A 16562-nucleotide genomic window follows, 5' to 3' on the forward strand; every position below is an offset into this window, starting at 1 on the left:
CCTGTGAAGGCTCTTCTTTTCACAAGGCTATTCACCTGGGCCGAAAAATTTAGCTTGACATTCGCCAGCCTTCAGGGGCCACCAGGAGTCGTTCCAAAGGGGTTGCCCCAGGCCAAACTCAATGATCTCTGTTTTGTCTGTGTTAATCTTCAGGAAGCTCTGGTTCATCCAGGTCATGATTTCCAGAAGACACGTGTGAAATCTAGCGGCTGTGTCATCTGACTGATTGGCCGTCGCTATTATGAGCTGGGAATCATCCGCGTAGGACACTAGGGCAAAACCATGCTTCCTGATGAGTCTGGCCAGAGGGATGACATAGATGTTAAACAGTGTAGGCAATAGCGCTGATCCCTGAGGGACCCCACACAGGAGATAGAAACTGTTAGACCTGGCACCTTGGCGTGAGTTTCCCTTCCACTTTTTTATGGTGTGCCTCGATTGTTTTGCTGGTGTTGTCCGCTCAGGGTGCCGCGCCACGGCAAATCCGTGACCGCAGCGCAAGTGCTCCCTAGATAAAGTGTTCATAATTGATATACATGATTGGGTTATTGGATTCCCTGTCAGTCCCCAGTAAAGTGCACCCGGAGTGCCAGGGCCTGTGAATGCCAATGCCGCTAGTGGGCTGCAGCGCTGGTTGCGCCACCCACAACAGCGGCCATGTAAAATGTGTCCTGTGTCTGCCACTGCAGACCCCGCGTGCAGTCCCGTACTGTCCCGCCGGCTGGGCAAGTGCCCACACTTGCCAGCCTCCAGTACCTTCCCTTAGCCTCATGTTAGTCACCCCTATGGTAGGCCCGCGGGCAGGGTGCGTTGTAGGTGTAAGGTAGGACAAGCCCTGGTTGTGTGGCCTGTCCTAGTAGTGAATTACCGCCATATTCGTGGTTCACTATTGCAAGGCTACCTGTTCCCATTAGGCCAGATGAGCTGCTGGAGTTATTACATCCTATAATCCCAGCAGGCTCAGGGAACATGGTAGAGAGATATGTTTCGTATGCCTGAACTCGGAATGATAAAATACTTCTTGTAGCCAAGTTTATTTTACTATCCTGGGTTTGTAAATACGACTTTTAGAAACTCCGTATTTACTCGCTTAATCATTTCAGCCGCATCTGCTGTGCGTGTATCTGACTGTCTGGGCTATGTGAGTGACAGGGCTGGGGGGACGACAGGTAGCGAATACAGGAGAATACCTTGGTGGGAGGTGGGGGTGCCCCTTGGACTCTGAATAGGGCAAGTGCTCCCCCACCACAATGCTGGCTCCGCCCCCTGGGGAGCGACGGATGACTCAGCCTGCACCTGGCCCAGGACGGGCGAAGCGCTGTCCACAAGGTGCTCCTAAAGGTACTTGTCCCATGAATGCCGGCTCCACCTCCTGTGGAGCGGCTGATGTGCCTGCCCCTCTCAGTGAAAGCAGAAGTCAGAGTACCCCCAACAAAGTGCTCAGGACTGAGAACGGTTATGCGAAGACCCCCCTGGCCTGAAAGAACAAAAGAAATGTGGTATAAAAGTAGGAGCCCTGCTCCTTGCAAATCAGAATCCTGTTTTACCACAAAGAACCTCTGCCCGACTAGAAGGAGAAGAAGACGCTGGAAGGACTGGCCTGCTGCTTGCCTTGCTGAGAAAGGAGAGGAAAAGACTTACTGAATAGACTTTGCTGCTTTGTGCTTGAACATTCTCCAAGGGCTTGATCTGAGCTTGCCCCCTGAACTGAACCCCAGGACTAGTGGGTTCTCTGTGCTTTTGCTCGTCCTGAAACTCGAGCTGTGTTTGCATTCCGCTGGAGAAAGACTGCGCCCCTCATCGCCCCTCCTAGGGCCGTGACACTCGGGAGCTCGCCTGCCTTTGACCCCGTGAGAGCCTCGCTCCGACCGGAGTCGCTCTCTGCCCCCGGGCTAGGCTACCTGCTCCTCTGCCACCGTCTGCGACTGGAGCGCGCTGAAGCGCTGTCACCCCCTCCCGCCGGAATCCTTCCGACGATCGTGATCCTCGCCGGGTCATCAGCTGCACGGACCGTGCCCTGTGACCCCGCTTCGCTATCCCCGGAATACCCCAGGCCGCGCCGCCCCCGCTGTGGAGACCCCCCCGCACCGCCGTGCCGCGCCTGCCTGTCTGCATACACCCGCTGACTAAAGGACCCAAAAGTACTCCCCGAAACACCGAGTCGCACTGACTCGTGCAGACTCCTAAAGCACCCGCAACGTTCTTCAAAGAGTTCCAGTATCAGGCTCGGGGCCCGCAACGCCTTATTTCCCCAGTCAACCGGAGCCGATCGTGGCAGAGGACTGGGCTTCCTTCAACGATCTCCTAGGTGAGTGAGAGCGAGCGCTTTTCCCCGTCCTCACCCCTGAGATCTCGAGCCCTCTGACAGTTACCGGGTTCCCGGTAGCCCCCACCGCACCGCACGCCCGTCTCGCCTCCCGCTGCACCAGAGCCGCCGGGAAGAGCCGTGCACGGCGCAGCCGCGCCGCGGTAGGGTCCGGACCAAGTCGTGTATGGAACCACGAAGGAACATTGCTAAAGACTAAAAAGTAACCATTTGACACTGCAACAAAGAAACCATTTGCCTATTTTAAACCTCAGGTGGCATGAAGACAACGTTATTGGTCTTGTGTTAAGTCTGCATATATATATACCTATTTTTACATAAAGGAGCGTATTTTCACATAACCAAGCCTGGTGTCCATTTCTGGGGGGATTAATGTGTTTACTGTGTGCGGTTACAATTGCTTAACTAACAAACGCCCGAAGAATCGCCTTGGCTGCTCACGCCACGCACCTAGAGGGTGAGCAAGGGTCATTCCAAAAGGGGTTATCCTGTGCCCTGACGTAGAGGAGAGGGTTCCTGCTTGACACAAGGGCAACCTTGCGCCAATCAGAGACCCCCGAGTCTAACAGAAACTGTCGGACTGAAGGCCGTCCCAATATAGGCTCTGCTCCCTTCCCTCCAGGAATGACGAGAGAAGGGACAGAGCTGGGCCCTCAATACCGACCTCCTGTAGTCTCTGTATTAACACCGTGTGATTCACGGTGTCAAAGGCTGCCGACAGATCTAGCAGGACGAGAATAGCCCTACCCTCTCTGTCCACTATGCCTCGGATCTCCTCAGCTGCTACGAGCAGAGCGGATTCCGTGGAGTGTTGTGAGCGAAAACCATGTTGCGTGGGATCTAGCAAACTGTGAGTGTCGAGATAATCCATCAATGCCCTCTTTACTGATTTCTCCAAGATTTTGGCTGCAATGGGCAGAGCGGCAATAGGGCGGTAGTTCTTAGGTTCAAAGGGATCTAAGGTGGGTTTCTTCAGTATTGGCCTGATCGAAGCTCTCTTCCAGCTGGAGGGATAGCTACCTGACTCCAACACTTGGTTGATTAGAGGAGTTAGTTCTTCTCCAATTCTATTTGCAGCAAGATGCAGGATCATGGGGTGACAGGGGTCTTTAGGTGAGCCTGATTTTGTAGCAGCGATAAGTTTACATGTTTCTTCCTTTGTGATTGCTGGGAAGTTCATCAGACTGGGATGTATTGAACCTTTCTCGGTCAGGGATAGCTCTTGCTTATCTGGGCTCAAGCGAATGTTCAAAAGGTCGTTGTAAATTAGTTGGACCTTATGTTGGAAGAAAGTGGCTAATTTGTTACACATAACTTGGTCGGGCTGGAACGTGTTAACCTGTTGTGGTTTGGAAAGTAGGGTTACTGTTTTAAAAAGCTCTTTATTGGAGTTGCCTGCTACCCCAATCTTGGTGGTGTAGAACAATCTTTTAGCAGCAATTATTGCGTCTCTATACTGTTGAAGAGCGCAATTATAACTTATTTTCTTATCTGGACTATTATCCACCCTCCAAAGGCGCTCAGCCTTTCTACAAACTACCTTTAGGGCTTTGAGCTCTGAACTATACCATGGGGCAGAGGGTTTTAATCACCTAACAGTTAGCACTTTTTCAGGGGCCACCACATCAGCTGCTGTCGCGAGCCATTTGTTAAAAGAGCTGCCTCAGTGTTGTCCTTACTGAGCAGAAGAGGAGATTGGCCGAGGGCCGTATTTAAACTGTCGGCTTGCACCCTGGTCCATTGTCTGGTCTTTACCTTTACTGGTTTTGCATGGGGTTGGGGTGTTGGTAACACAGTCGTAATGGTGAAATAGATCGCTTTATGGTCTGACCCGGGAAGAGCGATAATTCTGGCCAGATCCATAACTATACTGTGTGCAAAAATGCCATCTAAAGTATGGCCTGCTTGGTGGGTAGGCTCATTTACTAATTGGCTGAAGCCAAAAGCTGCCAGGTTATCAAGAAGTTTGCTGGAATCCGGGTGGTTAGTTAGTTCCAGGTGGTAGTTAAAGTCACCAAGAATGATAAAGGGCTGGGGATCGACACGGGATTCTAGATGATTCATTAGTGCTTGAGAAAAAGAGGTCTTGGGCCCAGGTGAGCGATAGATCAGAAGTCCCTGGAACTTAAAGAGATTACTTAAGTGTATAGTGAAGTAGAATGCTTCTGCAGGTAGATCGGAGATGGATTCTATTCGCATTTTCAGGTGGTCCCGGTGGACGATCGCTATACCTCCCCCCTCTTTCTCACTCTATCTTGTGCGCTGACGACATAGCCCTTGGGAAGTGCTATGTTCCAGTCTGGACCGGAAGCGTTGTCGGTCCAGGTCTCAGTCAGGAAAATGATATCGGGTGAAGTATTATCAATCAGGTCCGCAATCTGGTATTTATTTTTATTAACAGACCGCACATTAAGCAAAACACAGCGTAATGGCTGTTCCTGACCTAACTTAATATCTGCAAAAGGGTCTTGCCTGGGGGTATCGTTAAATAGTGTTCCACCCACCCTACCTTTGAGGGTGGCTTCCCACATCGCACCCTGATTACTAACTTGGTCGGGCCGTCGGTTCTGTCTTGGCTTATCTGATAGGCACATTTAGTACAGGCGGGCTGCTCCAGGTGTCTATCGGATAGAGACAAGCCATGCGTTCTACATGAGGTCATATCTAAATCCATCAGCTGCAGTCTGCTATAGGTAATTACCTCCGAAGGGCCAGGGGTCCTGGCGCTGGTCGCGCTCCGGGCGCCGACGGGCACAGACGGGCTTGCCATTGGCGTGCCGAAGGGCGACCGCTGCGCGGACGCCCCAGTGCTCCATTTATGGGAGTCAGACAACAACTAGCGCGTCAACCCTGGTGCAGTGCAAACCCGCCTAGCTTCCGGGTATCGCCAGGGTCGAGCGTCAAATGAAACGGAGGTAGAAAGCGGATGAGTAGCAGCAGGCGAAATGCAGGTAAATTGCGTTTTACAAGTTTAAAAACTACATTCAAATTCACAGGTTAAAATTAGAACTAAAAACAGCGCTGTGCGTTAAAACAGCGATACATGTAAGTAAGCAGGAGAGATCTAGCAGCATGGAGGAATGATTAAAAGAAGGCTTGAAGCAGTCGCAACAGAAGCTGAAACCCACACACTAACACAGACACATATAAACCTATAAGTCACTCCTATGGCAGGCCTTGACAATCCTGAAGGCAGAGTGCTTGGTTTTATGTGAGAGGGTGCCCAAGCAGCTCCTCTGCAGCATTCGGAAATTCTTCCTTATGGCTGTTCTGTGATACAGCCATACCATATACTCTTAAGTGCATTATAACCTTGCGGTAAATGCTAACTTTGGGATGGCTGCATCAAAACATGTTGTGTTTGGTGTCAAACGCTTTGGAATACTACCCTCCCCCCACCGCCAGTTCTGGCGGCGGGGGTAGCATTCCACCCTTCTAGAGAGAGAGACATGTTCACACTGGCTAAACCCTGTTAAATCCTTTCAAAGCCCTGGAATCACAAAATGGATGCCACAGACACGGGTCTGGCCTCCTGCTGCAGGGGGAAACTCCGGTAGGGGAGGCCTGGACAATAGGTTTCCTGTCACAGGGAGGTGCAACCATCTCCCCAGGCAGATGTGTATTGGGGCAGGGTGGGTGCATTCAGAGAATGCTTTTGAGACACTGCCTGGGGCACACAAGGTGTCTCTTTGCATAGCGCAGTTCAAACCAGTTGCAGGGGCACTCAGCCCCTGCTCTGGCGCGAAACTGTACAAAGGGGAAGGGGTGTAACCACCCCCACCCCAGGCCCACCCATAGGTCGAGCCTTAGAGTTAGTCCATCCCCTAAACTTAGTATAAGTATTGGAATCCAGTCCCTAGGACTTTAGATTACCCTGGACGAACCTCTGAAACATATATCCTGGACCTTTGACTTTCTATCATGACTAAAAGATGGAAGAAATCTCCCTTGGGGTCACTCCCCTGGTTGGCAGGCACCAAAGAAGCAACTGACCGGTCTGCATTGCTGAAGCTCCCGCCGGACGCCGAAGTCTTTGCATCACCAGAGGTGGATTTCCGGACTTCACCGAGGCTACCCTGAGTCCACAGCAAAGCTGAGGCCCGTAGCTATCATGGGTAACGTGAAACCGTGACCCCTGGACACCGTGAACTTTTGCAGCAACAACACCTTCCTAGTCATCCTCGAAGTTGTGCTTTGGGCTTCGAGTAGCCCCAGCCTTGAGCACCTCCTGCACCGAAGATTGTTGGCCTCCACTCCATGAGTGACCCGTGGGCCAGCTTCCCGTGCGACCACGTGAGGCTCCTTCGCGATCACTAGCCCGTTGGCTAGCAGGTCCCCACGAAGGCAACTCCACTTCTGTTGGGGCTTTTCTGTTTGCTCCATACTGCCTCCTACTTACCCTTGCGGGTGAGTCCATCAGACCTTGCTGGTCTGCACCGCAGTCCTTTCTCTGATTTCCTGTGACTTGCCGTTGCCAAGGCTTGTTGGGTCCTTCCTGGTCGCCGACACTGTAGCACTCGACAGACTTCGTGGGACAGCTCGAATCCGGCTTGTGGACTTGGTCGACGCCTCCTGGACCTCGTGGCTGAAGAGTCAAGACACCCATCAACTCACCTGAAGCACCCGACATCTGTGGGCATTGGGCCATCCTGCCCTAGGTCACTGGCAAGTGACCCAGACTCTGTCCCCACTGCTTTCAGGTTCCTTACATCCTAGATCCAGGCTTGGATCTCTCCGGACACTTCTCCTCTTCACGGCAGCAGCAGTTCTTTGCAGGCTTCCATTGAAATCGACGACGCGACCCGACACCAAAAGACGTCTATGCACCTGGCTTCCCTGGGTGAGGTAACTCGAGTACTCCGGTACTCTCGTGGGTGCTAGCCCTAGAACTTCCTAAGTCCAAGAGGGTTTGGTCCTGACTCGATTAGAAGTGTCCCTAATCTTTAAAATTCCAACCGCGACATTCCCCGTAGAAAGTAATAGGAACCCGCGATTGTGTTTCCACACTGCATACAGTTCCTGTGGGTGCCCTGTGTTCCTACCTTGGGTGGTTCCTTGGGGTCCCAGAGATTCTAGAGGCAATAGGCCTATTGCCTATTACAGTCTTGGTTCTTATACCACTTTTTTAGTATATGGTTTGGAACGCCCCTAGGGCTCAAACGTGTATTTGTGCTAAATCACTTGTAACTTTAGACTTCGAACTCCAGTCTCATAAAGAAACTAGAGGGGTGTGTTTAACCTTAAATACATATATTTTTAATATATACCTGGTGTGGTTGTCTTTTCCTTCAATCATTCAAGAGATTATAGACTGGTAAAACAAGCTGCTTTACATTTCTTCAAGACTTAGCCTGAAGGCAGCTCTCCATAGCTACCACTAGGATAGCTTTCACATAAGGTTGTCTTTAACCATTCACCATGAGGGGTTGTTTGGACTGATACAAGGTGCCCACTAGAACTAGTGGACAGCATATATCAGGCCACCTTCTCACACTGACAGAATGTACAATAACACTACGTCAGTAGCCTCTGTCACAGTTTCACACCAGAAAGCAGGCTCGAGGACCCGCTGTTACCTAGTCTCGATTACGACCCTCAATTCGGCGAGTTTGGTGAGTTGCCACCATGCTGTCTACGACTCGTAACAAGGGGTCTGCGGCTAGGACATGCATAGTGTTGCGAGTCCCCCAGCGGCATGCATCAGCCATAGCTCCTAAAGGGATATTGCGAACGGGCAAAAAACAAATCACTCCATGTATCGATCACCGGCGCATCCTGTTGTCTATAATCTTATTTGTAAAGCGCACGTATCACCCAAGGGTCTCAAGGCACTGAATAACAGATGTATATTGTTACCCAACTCAATGGTACTCATTTTATCAAGCTCAGATGGATGAAAGACTGAGTGGACCTGCCGGGATTAGAACCTGTGACCATGAGGTCCTACAGTAGATGCATTAGTCAACTGCGCCACCAGACCCGGCAACGATGACGATATCAAGGCATTCACATTCCTTGGTAACCACTGAGCCTTCATAATTAAACGACGCTGCAGGCCAGCTCGTTGCTTTATGGAATTGTAGTAATCCATGTCTGATGAGAATAATCCATATTCAGCATGACTAGAGCAGCGAGCCGACACTCTACCCATATGTATCAACTCAGGGATAATTGGAGACCACACCCTACTCCTAGAATAATAGATCTCGCAGAGTAGAGTGGCCCTAGGTGTATCTTAAGAGTCGTCTTATTTCAGACAAACCCATGTCGAGGGACTGAATGATGAACCTCGGGTTGGGTTTCACAACAGGGTCCAAGGAATGTCGTCATTCAGGCCTTTGAGGTGGCTCCTCAATCTGTAAATCCAACCCTGTTCCCTCCAGAACAAATATTTCTCTTGGCTGCCCATTTGTAGGGTGTTGTCGGGTTTGTCTAGAACAATCTATCAAAAATCGTCTTCTTTATGGCCAACTTGTAAAAAGTGTCTGATGGGCTTCGTGATGGATTTGTGACACCTTATTGAGCTCCTATGTTCGGTCCTCCTAACTCTGACTTTACGTAAGGTCATACCCACATGAAGCAATGATTAAACAGTTAACACCTCCTGTGTTACAATTGGTGTGATTGTGTAGCACCCAGGGAGTCTTTAAACCTAAATCAATCTGTGTAGTGGGTTGAGTTAGATGATATACAGAACAGGTCCCACAAGGGAAATGTCCCACAACAGGAGGAAGAGACCACAAGGTATGATGGCTCTCTCTATGAGTGGCAGTCTGAGGTCTCGTGTGGACTAGAATGTCGCAAATATTCCTGCTGTATTTTTAAGCAAACATAGGTTTCCCCTGTATTCAGAATGTGTCAGCTCTTATTGGTCACTTTTTTAACTGTGTCTGTGAGGTGGCTGTATGTACTAACACAGACTAGTCTTTCAGATACTGGCTTCGGATAGGATTCTAACAGGGCTTCCCTATTATTGTTCGGGGACGTTTAGCTGTTCTTCAAATAAGATCATTTAGATATTTCCTCTGGGATAAGTGTTTGCTCAGTTCAGCTGAATGAAATTTGAATTTTTCTCATTTTGTACATTTCCTCCTGGGCGAAAAGGTGTACAGAAGGCCTGAGCTCCACTTGCAATGAAAATCGATTCAGAGCAATAGCCGCCTTGGAAACTCCAGCACGCAAAACTGCTGACATTGCGCGTTCTCTTCGGAGGCGAACAGATCAAACCAAGGCTCTCCCCACTGTTGAAAGCGGCCTTGCGCCTCCTCTGACTGGAGATGCCATTCGTGATCCGCTAGGCATCGACGGCTGAGATTGTCTGCCCTGACATTCAGAGAACCTGCCAGGTGTTGAACCACCAGGTGCTGTTCCAGCCTTGCAGTTCCACAACATCCGGAATACCGAAATTAGAAACCTAACCATAGGAAGAACAGGGATTCCACTGAACATGTGTGAAAAACCCTCTTTCCAGAAAGAAAAATAGTTTTCTAGAGTCCCCTCACCCACCAGGGTTACCCCTAGGTGGCATGCTTCTTCATTGGGGTCCACTCAATCCGCTGCGGATTGAGGCGTGCTGCGACTTGCGGACTACTCAGGAGCACTTAGTTTTGGGAAAATATGTGTGGTGCAGTGATGTGGAGTGGGAAAAAACAGCTACCTAGCTAGTGAGCTAATATTTTATTCCTGCTCCTAGTCGGTATGTTTTAAAATCAGGGGTTAATACTAGGGAAAGACCTAACTATAATGAGTATGGTGTCCCTAGTACTGGGTCGACATGTTTCGAGCTTTCCACTAAAGCTCTTCTTCAAGACCACACGAGGGCCAGCCCCGTGTGTACCACTCCTAAAGAATCCTGTGAATAGGAAACAATGGGGTGCACACCTAATGTGTGTTCACCTGATATTTAATACATACGGTTGTGCATGGACTCGCTGTATCTGTAGGAAATAACGCAAAAGGAAAATTTAAAAAGCCTGCCTACCAGTCAAGCTGACAGGCCCTTTATATATGCCGCGTCGTATCTCGATCAATGTACTCCTCTACAGTGGGTGTACTTAACAGCTATTTTGTGCGGTCATGTGTGGTGGAAGAAATCAATCACACACGATGTCTTTGTGAAGAAAAGTGGTTATGTACAAATTGTAGTTTAAAAGCACTAGTGAAAAAGACACCACATGACATACAACATATAACGAAACAATAGTATTACATCTCAATGACACATACTTTTGTTTAAGCAGAATTATGCCTCATGATCTGCAGGGGTAGAGGGGCTTGTAGTCACACCCTAAAATGGTAATGGAGACATAGAAATAGTCATTAGAGTTTCCTAAAAGTAAATGAGGTCGGAACCGGGTCGAGAATTCCCGGTGCCTTGACTTTCCTAGAAGGAAAATAGAAATCATATTATTTCTTTGGAAAAATTAGAAATAAGGTCAAACGGTTCTGGGTGTACTTACTTCATCAAAGCACTCCACTCGGAAAATTACCTGATGGCACCCCTGGAGACCGCATCTTACAGCGTCTGTCTCCCGGTGGCCATTAAATAGACCCAGATCAAATTAGTCATGCTTCCTTGAATAAACTAGACTGTGTCTCTCACAAAATGGCCGCTGTGACTGGCAATGGAGCGGGACCATCTTGGGCGAATGAGACTAGTCATGCTTACTTAAAAACTAGACCGTGTCTCTCACAAAATGGCCGCTGTGACTGGCATTGGAGTGGGCCATCTTAGGCGAATGACCAAATTTGTCGGGTATTGTAGACAAAAAGGCTGAAAATAAAATAAAATAAAATAAAATAAACCTAACCAGGGGGATAACTTTACAAGGGGAATACATTTTAGACACTCAAAAACGATGTCAATTATTAATTTGTGCAGTGTGTTGTGAGCGCAATGGTACAACTGATTGATGCGCAAGACCCTAAGACATAACTAATCGACTGTGCTTTTCGCAGTATAGATTGTATGTACATCATGAAACCTAACATCGTGTTAGGGGAAGTCATGAAAAATGCCAGATTCCTGGATAATGCGGTACATCAAAATGATGCGCAGGACCCTTAGACTTAACAGTTGGACTGCGTTCTTCTCAGAATAGCTTGTATGTACATCATGTAATGACTAAACTTCACGTCTTGTTAGATGGGAGTCATAAATAGTGCCTGATTACTGGATAATGCAAGATATCCTGTATGGAGTAGTAGACTCGCAGTTGTCGGTTGGAGTGTGAATGCCACCGATAGGTAGTCCGCTGTTCACAAAAGAGTCGCTGCTAGTGGAATGGTGTTGGGACCTTCTTGTGTAATTGGGCATTCTAGATGAAGTGGTACCCATGTGTTATTAGCGTTATGATTTATGTTAGTGTGAGTATCACATGCGGTTGGACCTTTACTTCTGTTACATTGCGAGTAGAATGGTATACTCAACAATCTACTAAGTCTGGCAGAAGGTGTATTCCTGATTCATTTAACTAACTGCCCCCACGGGATATCATCTTTCAATCCTTCAGTGTCCGCGTGCAATTTATACACCCACCGCTGCTCGTTCTCTAGCAATCTTTTTTCAAGATTGTCAATGTATTTGAGATGTACTAACACTACCCAGTGTAGATCGTCTGGGGTCTGTTTTCACTTCATTGAAATGTGATGCCATTTTTGTTGTGTCCCTGTGGCACCTGATGTTGCTGCGCTGTTCTCCTATCCTGGTGCTAACCTTTCTGGTGGTCATACCCACATAATGTAGGTTACATGTGCATGTGATCAAGTACACAACCCCTGTGGTATTGCAGTTAGTGAATTTGCGTAACTCCTAGCTCATCTTGTTGTTAAAAGTTACTTTTTTTGTAGTGGAGGTCAGGTGACACACACTGCAGTTCCCATAAGGATGGTGGCCCATCGGTAGGGTACTCAGTACTTGTTGGGTTTTGTCATTTCTTGTTTGGGGTTTGGGACGGGTGTTAACCAAGATGTCTCTTAGGTTTTTTCCTTTTCTGTGTGAAAACATGGGGATCACTGACATAATATCGACGACAAAAATATCGACCTACCAGAATACCGTGTCCAGAATATCGATGTACAGAATATCAACATCCTTTCTTTAAAAAGGTAAGTACAAAAATATCAAAACCAAAATATAGTTGTTTAGAATATCGTTGTATAAAATATTGTTTTTAAATGTCTTGAAAATAATATAAAATGTACTAAATACTAAATATAATTAATAAAAACATAGTTAGAATTATTAAAACATGTTAAAAATGAGAAATATTAAATGTAAAAGAAAATAAACATACATATTTATCAAATTTGATATATATATACGTAATAATATTAATACATAATTATTTAATTTAATTATAAAATGTTAGAAACATAATACAAATTATAAATACATATATATACATAAACCTGTTATATAAATATAAAAATAAAATGTATATATAATAAATAAAAATATTTAAATTAATAATTATTTGTACAAAAGTATTTTACACTACATTAACTATAACAGAAAATAAAATGCTGGATAGCGTAGAGGATAAAATTACTATTCCCACTCCAGAGAGTGTAACAGTAGGGAAATTGTTGGATAGCGCAAGGAGAATAATTTCACTCCACGGAGTGTAACAGTAGGGAAAGTGTTGGATAGCAGAGGGGTTAACATTACTATTCCCACTTCAGCGAGTGCAACAGTAGGGAGAGTATCGGATAGCGGGGAGGTGAGAATGTATATTCCCACTCCAACAAGTGTAACAGTAGGGAAAGTGTTGGATAGCAGGTGGTTAAAAATTACTATTCCCACTCCACCAAGTGTAACAGTAGGGAAAGTGTTGGATAGTGTAGGAGAATAATTTACTATTTCCACTGCAGCAAATACAACAGCAGGGAAAGTGTTGGATAGCGGTGGGTAAAATTACTATTCCCACTCCAGCGAGTGCACCAGTAGGGAAAGTGTTGGATAGAGGGGGTAAAAATTATTATTCTCACTTCAGTGAGTGCAACAGTAGGGAAAGTGTTGGATAGCGGGTGGATAAAAACTACTATTCCCAGCCCAGCAAGTGCAACTGTTGGGAAAGTGTTGGATAGTGGGTGGGTAAAAATTACTATTCCCACTCCAGCGAGTGTACCAGTAGGGACAGTGTTGGATAGCGGGGGGGGTGTAAAAATTACTATTTCCACTCCAGTGAGTGCAACAGTAGGGAAAGTGTTGGATAGCAGGGGGGTAACAATTACTATTCCCACTCCAGTGAGTGCAACAGTAGGTAAAGTGTTGGACAGTGGGTGGGTAAAAATTACTATTCCCACTCTAGCGAGTGCACCAGTAGGGAAAGTGTTTGATAGTGGGAAGGGTAAAAATTACTATTCCCACTCCAGTGAGTGCAACAGTACGGAAAGTGTTGGATAGCAGGGGAGTAAAAATTACTATTCCCCCTCCAGTGAAAGCAATAGTAGGGAAAGTGTTGGATAGGGGTGGATAAAAATGTATATTCCCACTCCAGCGAATGGAACAGTAGGGAAAGTGTTGGATAGCAGGGGCGGGGGGTAAAAATTACTATTCCTACTCCAGCGGTTGCAACAGTAGGGAAAGTGTTGGTTAGCGGGTGGGAATAATTTACTATTCCCACTCCACCAAGTCTAACAGTAGGGAAAGTGATGGATAGTGTAGGGGAATAATTTTCTAATCCCACTTCAGCAAATACAACAGTACGGAAAGTTTTGAATAGCGGAGTGGAATAATATATTATTCCCACACTAATAAATATAAATTACCAAATAATTAATTTTTCAAAAATAATTTATCTCCCCCCATATTCCCCTTTAAACGACCCCACTAATATTGTTAAATATTACACAATTAACATAATTAATTAACAACTAATTAATTAACTAATAACAATTAACAAGCTATTTAAAAATCATCACAAATAAATTAGCTCACACAATTAACACTATAAAATAACTTTAAATAAATATTATATATGAAAATTAATGACAATTTTATTACAGTTAAATTACTTCCCACCCTACTCCCCTATCAACCCACAACCCTCGCCTATTTTGAGTCCAGGAGGGGTCGGGGTATGTCATGGTGTGAGTCCAGGAGCGGTTGGGGTATCTCATGGTGTGAGTCCAGGAGGGGTCATTGTATCTCATGATGTGTGAGTCCAGGAGAGGTCAGGGCATCTCATGGGATGTGAGTCCAGGAAGGGTCAGGGCATCTCATGGTGTGAGTCCAGGAGGAGTCAGGGAATCTCATGGTGAGTGAGTCCAGGAGGGGCCGGGTATGTCATGGTGTGAGTCCAGGAGCGGTCGGGGTATCTCATTATGTGAGTCCAGGAGGGGTCAGGGTATCTCACGGTGTGTGAGTCCAGGAGGGGTCAGGGCATCTCATGGGATGTGAGTCCAGGAGGGGTCAGGGCATTTCAGGATGTGAGTCCAGGAGTGGTCAGGGTACATGGCGTCCGAGTCCAGGAGGGGTCAGGGCATCTCATTGTGTGAGTCTAGGAGTGGTCGGGGTATCTCATGGTGTGTGAGTCGAGGAGGGGTCAGGGTATCTCATGATGTCAGTCCAGGAGGGGTCAGGGTATCTCATGATGTGTGAGTCCAGGAGGGGTCAGGCGAAGTCATGGTGTGAGTCCAGGAGGGGTCAGGGCATCTCATGTTGTGTGAGTCCACGAGGGGTCAGGGCATTTCATCATGTGAGTCGAGGAGGGGTCAGGGTATCTCATGATGTGAGTCCCGGAAGGGTCAGGGTATCTCATGATGTGAGTCCAGGAAGGGTCAGGGTATCTCATGGCGTCTCTGAGTTAACGAGAGGTCAGGGTATCTCATGGTGTGTGTCCACGGGGGGTCAGGGCATCTCTTGGTGTGCGTCCAGGAGTGATCTGGGTATCTCATGGGATGAGTCGAGGAAGGGTCAGGGTATCCCATGGCGTCTGACTCCAGGAGGGGTAAGAGTATCTCATGGTTTGAGTCCATGAGGGGTCAGGGAATCTCATGGTGTGAGTCCAGGAGGAGTCAGGGCATTTCATGATGTGAGTCCAGGAGGGGTTACTGTATCTCATGATGTGAGTCCAGGAGGGGTCAGGGTATCTCATGATGTGTGAGTCCAGGAGGGGTCAGGGTATCTCATGGTGTGAGTCCAGGTGGAGTCAATGTATCTCATGGTGTCAGGGCATTTCATTGTGTGAGTCCAGGAGGGGTCAGGGTATCTCATGATGTGAGTCCAGGAGGGGTCAGGGTATCTCATGATGTGTGAGTCCAGGAGGGGTCAGGCCAAGTCATGGTGTGAGTCCAGGAGCGGTCAGGGCATCTCATGTTGTGTGAGTCGACGAGGGGTCAGGGCATCTCATGACATGAGTCCATGAGGGGTCAGGGTATCTCATGGTGTGACTCCATGAGTGGTCAGGGTATCTCACGGTGTGAGTCAAGGAGGAGTCAGTGTATCTCATAGTGTGAGTCCAGGAGGGGTCAGGGTATCTCATGGTGTGAGTCCACGAGTGGTCAGGGCATCTCATGATGTGAGTCCAAGAGGGGTCAGGGCATCTCATGGTGTGAGTCTAGGAGGGGTCAGTGTATCTCATGGTGTGAGTCCAGGAGGGGTCAGGGTATCTTATGGTGTGAGTCCAGGAGGGATCAGGGCATCTCATGGAGTGAGTCCAAGAGGCGTCATGGTATCTCATGGTGTGAGTCCAGGAGGAGGCACTGTATTTCACGGTGTGAGTCAAGGAGGAGTCAGTGTATCTCATAGTGTGAGTCCAGGAGGGGTCAGGGTATCTCATGGTGTGAGTCCACAAGTGGTCAGGGCATCTCATGATGTGAGTCCTGTGGGGAATAGTGTATCTCATAGTGTGAGTCCAGGAGTGGTCAGTGTATCTCATGGTGTGAGTCCAGGAGGGGTCAGTGTATCTCATGGTGTGAGTCAAGGAGGGGTCGGTGTATCTCATGATGTGAGTCCAGGAGGGGCAGGGCATCTCCTGGTGTGTGAGTCCATGAGGGGTAAGGGCATCTCATGATGCGAGTCCAGGAGGGGTCAGGGTACCTCATAGTGTGAGTCCACGAGTGGTCAGGGTATCTCATGGTGTGAGTCCAGGAGGAGGCACTGTATTTCATGGTGTGAGTCCAGGAGGGGTCAGGGCATTTCATGGCGTCTGAGGCCAGGATGGGTCAGAGTTCTCATGGTGTGAGTCCACAAGTGGTCAGGGCATCTCATGATGTGAGTCCTGTGGGGAAC

Source organism: Triturus cristatus, chromosome 8 (assembly GCF_964204655.1).
Source record: "Triturus cristatus chromosome 8, aTriCri1.1, whole genome shotgun sequence".
In the NCBI taxonomy this organism is placed as follows: Eukaryota; Metazoa; Chordata; class Amphibia; order Caudata; family Salamandridae; genus Triturus; species Triturus cristatus.